This window comes from Simochromis diagramma, unplaced genomic scaffold, assembly GCF_900408965.1.
Source record: "Simochromis diagramma unplaced genomic scaffold, fSimDia1.1 OVJJ01000585.1, whole genome shotgun sequence".
NCBI lineage: Eukaryota > Metazoa > Chordata > Actinopteri > Cichliformes > Cichlidae > Simochromis > Simochromis diagramma.
This window is the reverse complement of record NW_024387398.1, coordinates 5,211,911-5,222,306: the sequence shown is the minus strand read 5'-3', so window position 1 is coordinate 5,222,306 and position 10,396 is coordinate 5,211,911.

Below are 10,396 nucleotides of genomic sequence, written 5' to 3'. Positions count from 1 at the left end.
ATACTTTCAAAAGCGCTCCGACGTTTTCGGAGACGTCTGTTACCCACTAGCTCGATAGCTAGCCGGGGGCAAGGTCACTAGCGCCGTGAGAACACCGGACTCCCGGCAAATCGTTTTCAAACCCACCGCTGTCTTTCGCTACTCAGGTTAAACATACATAAGTCACTTAGATAACTTAAAAATGATATTGTTTGGCTTTTTTTGTATTTTATTTGTTCCTGAGTAAATCGGTTTGGCTGAGATTAAAGTTATAGTTTTTACACAGCTGAATAAACGTCAAGCAGACAACTGATTATCAGAAGTGTGAGACGCTTGAGAATATACTCCGGTGTCCCGTTATATTTTAGATAGCAAGGAGTTTAGTAAACTTCACTGAAACAATCTGTAAATTTCATTAAAATTTAATAAACTATCATCTTGTCTTTATTTTTAGTTAGCACATACCTTAAACACTTAAAGCTGTAAGCTAATGATAGTTATTTAAGAGCAGATGCATGCTGGTGCAATAAGCTGTATGTTTGACGTCCAATGGATGCATGATCTGATTAGTCGACTAATCGCAAAAATAATCGGTGACTAGTCGACTATCAAAATAATTGTTTGTGGCAGCCCTACTCTCTGAACATCATACTCCATAGAGGCTCTTGCCTGTTGTCATCTGTCAAAGTCTCCCATCACCACTGCAATAAAAAAGGCGCTCAGAGCAGATCCATGATAATCCCAATCCCACTCACATACTTTTTTGCTACTCCAACTTCCTCTCTGCAGTATCACAGATCTTCTCTTGGCAACCTATTGCATGCTTTCTCTAGATCCACAAAGACACAGTGAAACAGACCTGCATAATTTCCATGTCAATTCTCAGAGCAAACATCACATCTGTAGCACTTTTTCTTAGCATGAAGTCATACTGCTACTCACTGATCATCATCATCTCTCCTCTTAACCTAGCTTTTCCCATATCTTCGTATCATCAGCTTTATCCCTCTCCTTACAAATCCTCTGTGCTTCCTGATTCATTAACTGTCCTCCAGCTGGCCTCTTCTTTTTCTCAAAGTATTCTTTCCATCTTCTCAGCACACTCAGTACATTTGTAGATGTTATATCTCCTTAACAAAAAAAAAAGGACATAAATTGATTTGTCAAATAGAAAAAAAACCTTTTTGGGCCTGTTGAAACTTGTGCTAATCTAATTCCATGTTTAATCTAATCAGTTTTTTATTGTTGTGTAACCACTAGGTTTGAATATGCCACGCTTTAATTGGTTCCATTTTCACAGATTTTTTTTTCAACTTGTAACTCCATCTTTCATTTCATTTCATTTATTTATTTATTTCACACTTGGTACAACAGTTTCCACAGTTAGTTCTTTCAGACAAACCAACCACACTTTCTATCAGTAAAGCACTGCAACCATGCGTGAAAAGGAGCAGGAAGAAGAAAATATTCTTATTAAACCCTGCCCCCTATTTACAATCCAACTTATATTGCAAGTGGGCACCAAAAATCAAGGAACAAACTAACATTAACATTTATCTCCGGTCCTAACTCAAACCAAACAACAAATTTACAATCAGAATATACCACTCCGCATAGTAACAAGGAGAAAAGATAAGTAAATAAAATAAATGAGGCAAAAAAATAATGGATCCTTTTTCAATTAACTCCAATTTCGTTCACATTCTTCATATTGAGTTATTGTTTTAGACATGTAACACTTTTTAAGACAATGTAAATTTTTACAATTCTTTAAATTATAACGAAGAGAGTTCCACAGTCGTATACCCCTAACCGTTGGACTCATTAATCTTTGTGTAGTCCTAGCTAGCTGATGCTTAAAATAAAAATTTCTTCTGCTGTCTTCTCCCCCCGAACACATTAAAAATGCTCTTTCTAACTTAAAAGGCAAAATATTATTTTTAGCCTTAAACATAATTAATAGTGTCTGTAGTTTCACTAAATCTCCTAATTTTAAAAATTTAGATTTTTTTAAATAATTTATTTGTATGTTCTCTATATTTAATGTTATGAATCATTCGTATCACTTTCTTCTGTAATAAGTTTAGAGGTTTTATAGTATTCTCATATGTAGTCCCCCAAACTTCGACACAGTAACTAAAGTATGAGAAAAACAATGAAAAATATAAAATGCGCATTGTTTTGTAGTCTAATAAATCTCTTACATTTCCCAAAATATAAATGTTTTTAACCATCTTCTTTCTAATATACTCAATATGTGATTTCCACGTCAAATTTTCATCTACTATTACACCCAAAAAGCGAAATTCTGTAACTCTTTCAATCAATTCTCCATTAATGGACATAATGACGTCTTCCTCCTTGACACGATTGCCAAATATCATGAATTTCGTTTTTGTCAGATTCAAAGATAATTTATTTACATCAAACATAAACCTCCTTCCAGTCCACTTCCATGAGATCTTGTCTAAACTTGTTAATTACCTCATTATTTCTTAACCTTCTATGACTCACGAAACCAACTTCTTCCTTTCTTTTCATATTTAAATCAAAAGTAAAAAAGACTGGTAGATGATCGCTTATATCATTTATGATGAGGCCACTCATAATATTACTCTCCAAGCTATTAATGAAAATATGATCAATTAGTGTTTCTGATTTATCCATTATTCTACTCGGCTTTATATTTAAAGGATAAAATCCTTTTCCAAATAATAATTAAAAAAAAATGTGACGCAGCCTTCTCATTTGCCTCTTTACAAAGATCAATATTGTAATCGCCACACAAACATAAAGTCTTATTTCCCTTAGCCTTACTCAATAAGTCTTCTACTACCTCTATAAATAACTCAATCTGTGACCCCGGTTTCCTATATATACACGTTACAATTATATTACTTCTTCTTTCTATGTCCAATTCCACTCTCACAGACTCCATTAAATCGTCTATAGCCACAGACATATATTCAACTTTTTTACATTTCAAATCACAATTAACAAAAAGTGCCACCCCTCCTGCCTTCTTCTTAGTTCTATTTACAAAGTATAAATCGTACCCTTCCATACAAAAATGACAACCCCTAGTCTCATCTAACCATGTTTCAGACAGAGCAATTATTTGGAACTTGCCTCTCAAACTATACAGAAAATCTTTAATCGAAGCAAAACTTCTATAAAGACTTCTGCAATTAATATGAATTAATGAAAATGTATTAGCTATTGCAACCTTATCCCTGAATTGCTCCTCTGTATAATATTCACATGTGACATCCTTTCAGGGTCAATACCTGCTTCAAAATCATATGGTTTATGATTGGAGTCGTCGAGCATTATCCATAATTATTCTAAGAATATCTATTGACCTCAAAAAAGAAAGGGATCCTTAACAATTGCACATTTATTTATCGACATATTTTAAAGTCTGTTGATCTTATCTTCTTCCATGTCCAATTTACAACTTCCTCTTGTCCTTTTCCACCCGAAGTAGCATCTGTTCTTGTAAAGGATGAACTAATTGTTTTCAAGCTCATAGCCATGGTCGTAACCGTCTGCCTATCTTGGTAATGTTATCTCGTATAAATGTCCAATTCCTCAAGATCCTTAATCGTTATAACCTTGGGTTCTTCTGGTGTTCCATTAAGTTTAATCATCACTTTACAGTTCCTGGTCCAGGTTGCTTGAATCTTTTTCTCCTTCCTTAATATGCGAGCTTGTCTAGCAATATCTGCATTTCTTTTTGTAAGACGTTCAAATATACTCCGCTTCCTCTCAAAAGGCTGGACCGCCTCAGCAAGTCAACTTTGTGTTTACGGTTTACAAATCTCACTACAATTGCTGGAGGAGCATTAGTGTGCCTTCTAGGAAGGGTATAGCATGCAGATATATTATTCTATGCAGGGGAAGTTTTTTTATTCGAAAAGAATTCCACAACCTGCCGTTCCAATGACTGTAGCTCCTCCGTCGGGGGCTCGTCTTCTCCTCTTTTTGCACCGGTCCCAGACTTGGTGACTCTCGCATAACTCCTGTGTTTAGTTTCCAGACCCGTAATAATTACTTCCTCAAGTCGAGCCTGCTGTTCTAGATCGTCCACCTTCCTTTCCAAAAACGGGTTTGTCTTGTCTTTCTCCTTAATCAGGTTTTTTAGTTCTTTGATTTGGTCCATCATCGACATTAGTATTCCTTGTTGCTTATTTACTTTTTCAATTTCAGACGTCAGCGAGTTAAATGAATGCTTAATCTCCTCCAAATCTTCTTCCACTTTCTTCATCTTTGCCATTTCATCACTTATAAATGTCAGTCTTAGTTTATTTATTTGCCCAAACAAGGTCTATAAGCACTTTGGCGACAGTGGGAAGGAAAAACTGCCTTTTAACAGGAAGAAACCTCCGGCAGAACCAGGCTCAGGGAGGGGCGGGACCATCTGCTGCGACCGGTTGGGGTGAGAGAAGGAAGACAGGATAAAAGACATGCTGTGGAAGAGAGACAGAGGTTAATAACATATATGATTCAATGCAGAGAAGTCTGTTAACACATAGTGATCGAGGAAGGTGACTGGAAAGAAAAACTCAATGCATCATGGGAATCCCCGGCAGCCTACGTCTATTGCAGCATAACTAAGGGAGGATTCAGGGTCACCTGGTCCAGCCCTAACTATATGCTTTAGCATAAAGGAAAGTTTTAAGCCTAATCTTGAAAGTAGAGATAGTGTCTGTCTCCCGAATCCAAACTGGAAGCTGGTTCCACAGAAGAGGGGCCTGAAAACTGAAGGCTCTGCCTCCCATTCTACTTTTAAATATTCTAGGAACAACAAGTAGGCCTGCAGTGCGAGAGCGAAGTGCTCTAATAGGGTGATATGGTACTTATGGTAGATAAGATGATTATTTAAGACCTTGTATGTGAGGAGCAGGATTTTGAATTCTGGATTTAACAGGAAGCCAATGAAGGGAAGCAAAAACAGGAGAAATATGCTCCCTCTTTCTAGTCCCTGTCAAGACTCTTGCTGCAGCATTTTGGATTAGCTGAAGGCTTCTCAGCGAGTTTTTAGGACATCTTGATAATAATGAATTACAGTAGTCCAGTCCAGTCTTAAATTAGGTCCAATTTTAGACCTAATTTAAGAAAAATGAAACCACAAAGGCAACTTCATAACTAATTTTATTGTAAGACACAGTCATTGTGCAATGTAAATAGAAATTGGCCTATACAATGTATCCACAAGTAATTGTTATGATGTATTATGTTTATATCATACAGTCATAGGTTTGCTTACTATTTATTTACTACAAATAAGTCCGTTTTATAAGAATCCACACTGCACTGAACAAAGTATGCACAGAAGAATTTATGACTGTATCACTCATTGTATCATATTCATCACTGTACAAATATATTTATAGATCACAGTGTAAAAAAATGATGTAGGGTTTGTGGAGACGGTTCAAAGTTCAAACTCCCAGACCAGCTGGGGAATTTCTAGACAATATGCAGAAAAGATGACTTACCACTACTCCCTGTGAGGCTGCATCCCGCTCACAAATATACAAATTAAATACATTCTTTGTTGAACATACTGCAAAGAAACTATATAATACAGTATATTACATTCAATATTTTCCTAAAATTATTTTATGTGACAGAGAAAACACACAAGGACAAAACAAAACCCCCCAAACAAACAGCAAAACACAAAATGAACTATAACGTATCACTCTTGAAAACTGGAGGACATTTTTATTACAATACAATACGAAACATGAACATTTCCCCTAAAGAGCACTGAACCTGGCATTTGCAATTGACAAAAGAATGAATGCAACTTGTGGTCATCGTGATACCAAAGCAGAGGTGGGACCAAGTCATTGTTTTGCAAGTCTCAAGTAAGTCTCAAGTCTTTATCCTCAAGTCTCAAGTAATGTCAGGCAAGTCAGAGTCGAGTCTCAAGTCACTGGTGTAAAAGTCCGAGTAAAGTCACAAGTCTGAAATTTTGAATTTCAAGTCCTTTCGAGTCTTTAAAAAAAACAAACGAAAAAAGCATGTTGCAGTTATATGCTAAATGTAAATATTAGACCATGTAATTTTTAAATCTGTGTTTTTCTCAACACATGACAAAATAGTGAACTTAGAAAATATACACAAATTGTGAAATTGCACCTCTTTAAAATGCAGCTCAATTAAACCTAGCTCCAAGAATAATTTTCACTGACAGTTCTGAGATAAGCTGCATGTTATTCTTGGATGCGGTTGTAGGACCGGCTTTAAAATCGCATGACAAAAATATCATACATATTAAAAAAAACTGCATCACCAACATAGCCTGGAAAACATTTGCTAGTTAGATGAAGTCAGCTATCTCATCGTAGCATATTTATATGCATATTTATAATCATACGGTTCTTGGAGTGAGTGCATACACTCATGAAGTTTAGTAACTTCAGGTCACTGCAACAAGCCCAGGTACAGTTTACCGACGGATGGGTACAGGACCTTGAAATGCACCGTGTAGAACGAAAGACCATCGTACATATCATAAGTTTACCAGTCTCACAAATCGTCGTCATAAATACACATTCGTTAACCGTTTATTAATAGGACCTTTGAGCTCAATGGTAATTAATTAGTAGTGGAAATAATTTCTGGTCCGTGTTACAGAAATGTAGCAGTGACAATAATATTGTATGCTGTAATCGTACTGGGCAATTAGTGATACAAAACAACTGTTTTATCCTGTGAATAAAAGTATATGTTTTTGTCAATGTACCATAATAACAGAAGCGAAACGCAATATTGTGTCAGGACAATTCACTATTTATGCACAATAAATAAAGGAGCATAGCGCGACAATTTCTGTTCAGCGCCAGACTTGCTTGTAACCTATATCACCAATTATGTTAAGAAAAATGACGTATTAACTACAACAGCAGACTGACCTTCGTGTAAATGCTTGGAGCAGACTAACCTGTGAGCTGGAGTGTTCTGGGACGTTATATTTGGTCTTTGAATGGCTGCAATCCAGTCGCGTCTTTGTTACTTCGGAAACATGGCTGAACAATTTCTCTTCAACGACGTAATCCGATAACAACCGATCTCTTTACCCGTCGGCTTCCCGTGGCTGTCATGCGACCGGCTATTGCAGTTAATAATACAACGGCTTCTTGACATTTTTGTGTTTCTTTTTATCGCTGTGTGACTGATTTCAATTGAAAGCCTGCGTGCGCTAGTACCGCTTGCCACGAGTTCCCAGAATCCTTTGCGGTTTACCCCTGAATGACGTCACATTTTCAATCTCTATATAATATGCATGTTAAATTTTATATTTGGGATGAAATATCAAGTCTTTTCAAGTAAACCGGTTCAAGTCCAATTCAAGTCCCAGGTCATTGGTGTAAAAGTCCAAGTCAAGTCACAAGTCTTAGAACATTTTTTTCAAGTCAAGTCTAAAGTCATAAAATTAATGACTCGAGTCTGACTCGAGTCCAAGTCATGTGACTCGAGTCCACACCTCTGTACCAAAGTTTTGGGTGGTACATTGTTATCAACAAAATGGCTAATTTTACAGTAAGAAATGTATCAAACACGTATTTATAAAACTATATGACAATGTTATTACAGCATTTGCATTACAGTCAGCTGCCACAATATACTCAGTAAATTTTGCAGGAAACCACTGGCTACAGTAAACATGTAATAGCTATAACTAAACACACAAACATTCATACACTACCCATGAAACAATAAAGCTTCTTGTAGACTGCAATGAATAAACAATAGCAAATTGTATTATTTATTAAATAGAATGCTTTGAAATGACTGGAATTGACATTTTCAGAATGCATTATTGTCAGTCAACAAAAATACTTGATTACAATTTGCAACACTAAAGGGAACTTGCGCAGATATCTCTAGCTAGTTTTAAATTCTGCGTAAGGGGAGCTGTGCCGTTATTTTAAGAAGAGCTTTAAGCATGCCAGTCTGCCCAAGCTACAGGAAAGAAAATGATTAGCAGCCAATCTAGAGATATATATAATGGCTCCTAGACGCAAAGAAAATATTTGTTGCTGCACTTGGACCGCCCTCGAGCAATCATCTTTAGCAGGAAATATGCACAAGTTCAAATCACAGATCTATTGCAAGTTTTAAGTTGCACACTTGAAAATGCATGCTCACAGGCCAACACCACAGCAATGTTAACGCCTAACGTTAGGCTTTATTTAGGCACAGTGGTGCTTTTTGTCTTAAATGCATCATGTCAACATGCTAACTTGCTAACAATATGATGTGCGATGTTTGATTAAGAAAAAAAAAGGCAATTTGGCAGTAGTGCTGGAGAATCACAATATTAGTATTCTCAGCCTCAGTGCCAGTGTCCACATCACAGCTTCACAGAATTGTGCTCCCACACCTCACTCTTAGGCTGTCTCCCTGGCAAATCACGTCTTCCAGAAATAGTCATAAGAGTTAACACAGAATGTGCTAGAGACAATAGAGATTATTGCTTTTGATTTTGAATTTTTATTGTTGTAAAATACCTTTTTAAGAGGGACAGACACCTTCAGCTACTTTACAGCACGTGTCATTTTGATTTCACACATGAAACAAGCAGCAGTAGAACATTTCTCAATCTGCACAATTGATTTAGAAAAGATTTTACACTTGATGCTATTTCTGATGAAACCCTAGGAGCACACAGGCTTATAGCCTCCCTGTGGAACTGCTGTGATGTACTAACAAAAAATAAGAGGTTGAGCTAGAGTTTCAGAGTTAAAGATGTAGAGTCTTTAATTTTGGATGGACGGGGTTAGAAATGAGTACAGTGAAGGGACGGGTCAAGCTAAGAGTTTTGGAGACCAAGATAGAGAGGCAAGGCAGAGTAGAAATAGTGAATATGTTGAACAGTATGAAGTATGAAGCTACTAGGGAGGAACAAAAGAGGAAGTCCACTCCACAGAGGAGTTTCATGGATGTACTGGATGAGGAAGGATGAGGTTGGTGTGACAGAGGACAGTGTAATAGGAGGCAGATGATTCACTGCGGTGGCCTCTGTTTAAATAAATATGCAGTTTTTGTCTAAAGGAAAGTGCAAATAATTATTTTAGGTCTGTAGCTCCATTTGTTCCTGTTCATTGTGAGCTATCTTGCAAATACTTCCAGATGCAGCCTTGGTGGGATTGCAGCCACGTTTTCTACACTGGGATTAGCATGAAGGCTCTGCTTTGCCTTAAAGGAATTATCCATAGTTAACAACATACAGTTATGCTCCACAAGGTTTCCAGGGGTACAAGGAAGCATAAAAAACTAAACAAACTGAACAAGTACTCCAATAAAAGTAGCTTATTGTTGTCGCATTTCTCTATCTTGAGCCACTGTGAGCTAAGATTCCTAATCAGCAGCATATTTCTTCTAGAAGCAAGTGTTGTGCCATCCTGGCAGCCATCCTGAAAAGTCCAGGACTTAGTGGGGGCAGTTATTTTGGAACATGTGAATTCAGTTTGTGATGTCAGTGAAACCTTTTCTGTTTATTTACATTTAGGGTGGACACCAGTATTGTCCTCTGAACACATCAATGTCTGTACATAACCCATTTCTCACTCTGAGTGATGTACCAATAAACTGGAGTCTTGACCAAGAAACATTGGCAGCCTCCAACCCATGATGTAACTGTAATGATGTAAATACAAATAACCCCAAACAAAACCAAGCAGTCCAGGGTTTTATTTTGCTTGTAGATTTAAAATGGCATAACTGCAGCACAGATACGTGCTTCTTTATATCAGAAAGTAGAAGTTTAGTGAGTTGTTTTTGTCTCTATTTCATCTTATTTTGACCTGATCAATCTCATTTCCAGCTTTCTGACTGTTACAAGCTTAACTTGTTAATGCAAACCTGAAAGGTTTGCTTCAAGCAAGCAAGCAATTTATTTATATAGCACTTTCAGACAACTCCCAGCTGAAAACAAAGTGTCGTACACCTAACATGAAAAACGAAAAGCACATTAAAATAAATTAAATTAAAACAATAAAATCAGCACCTTAGATCGAATTAAAGCAGTAAAACCAGGGTCAAACTGTGTCAAAAGCCAATGAATAAAAATATAGGCAACTCTTCAGTTCATACAATAACAAATACCAAATCTCTCAGAGACTAAGTGTAAAATCACAATCACTGTGGTATAAGTGAGGGCATGTACAGAATGAAATTGGGGATTTCTCTTTATTTTGATGGCACATCCCAGGGAAAAAGACACTGGGACACATAATAATGAGGAGCCGACTAAACCTAAGAAATGTGTGACAGACTCATGGGGACCCAGCTAGTTTTAAATATATCATACACGTATGGGGACTATCAAATTCACATTGCATCACAAACCACTCATCGCTGCATGAGTGGCCTACTTGAGCCAAGAAAATAACAAAAGGAC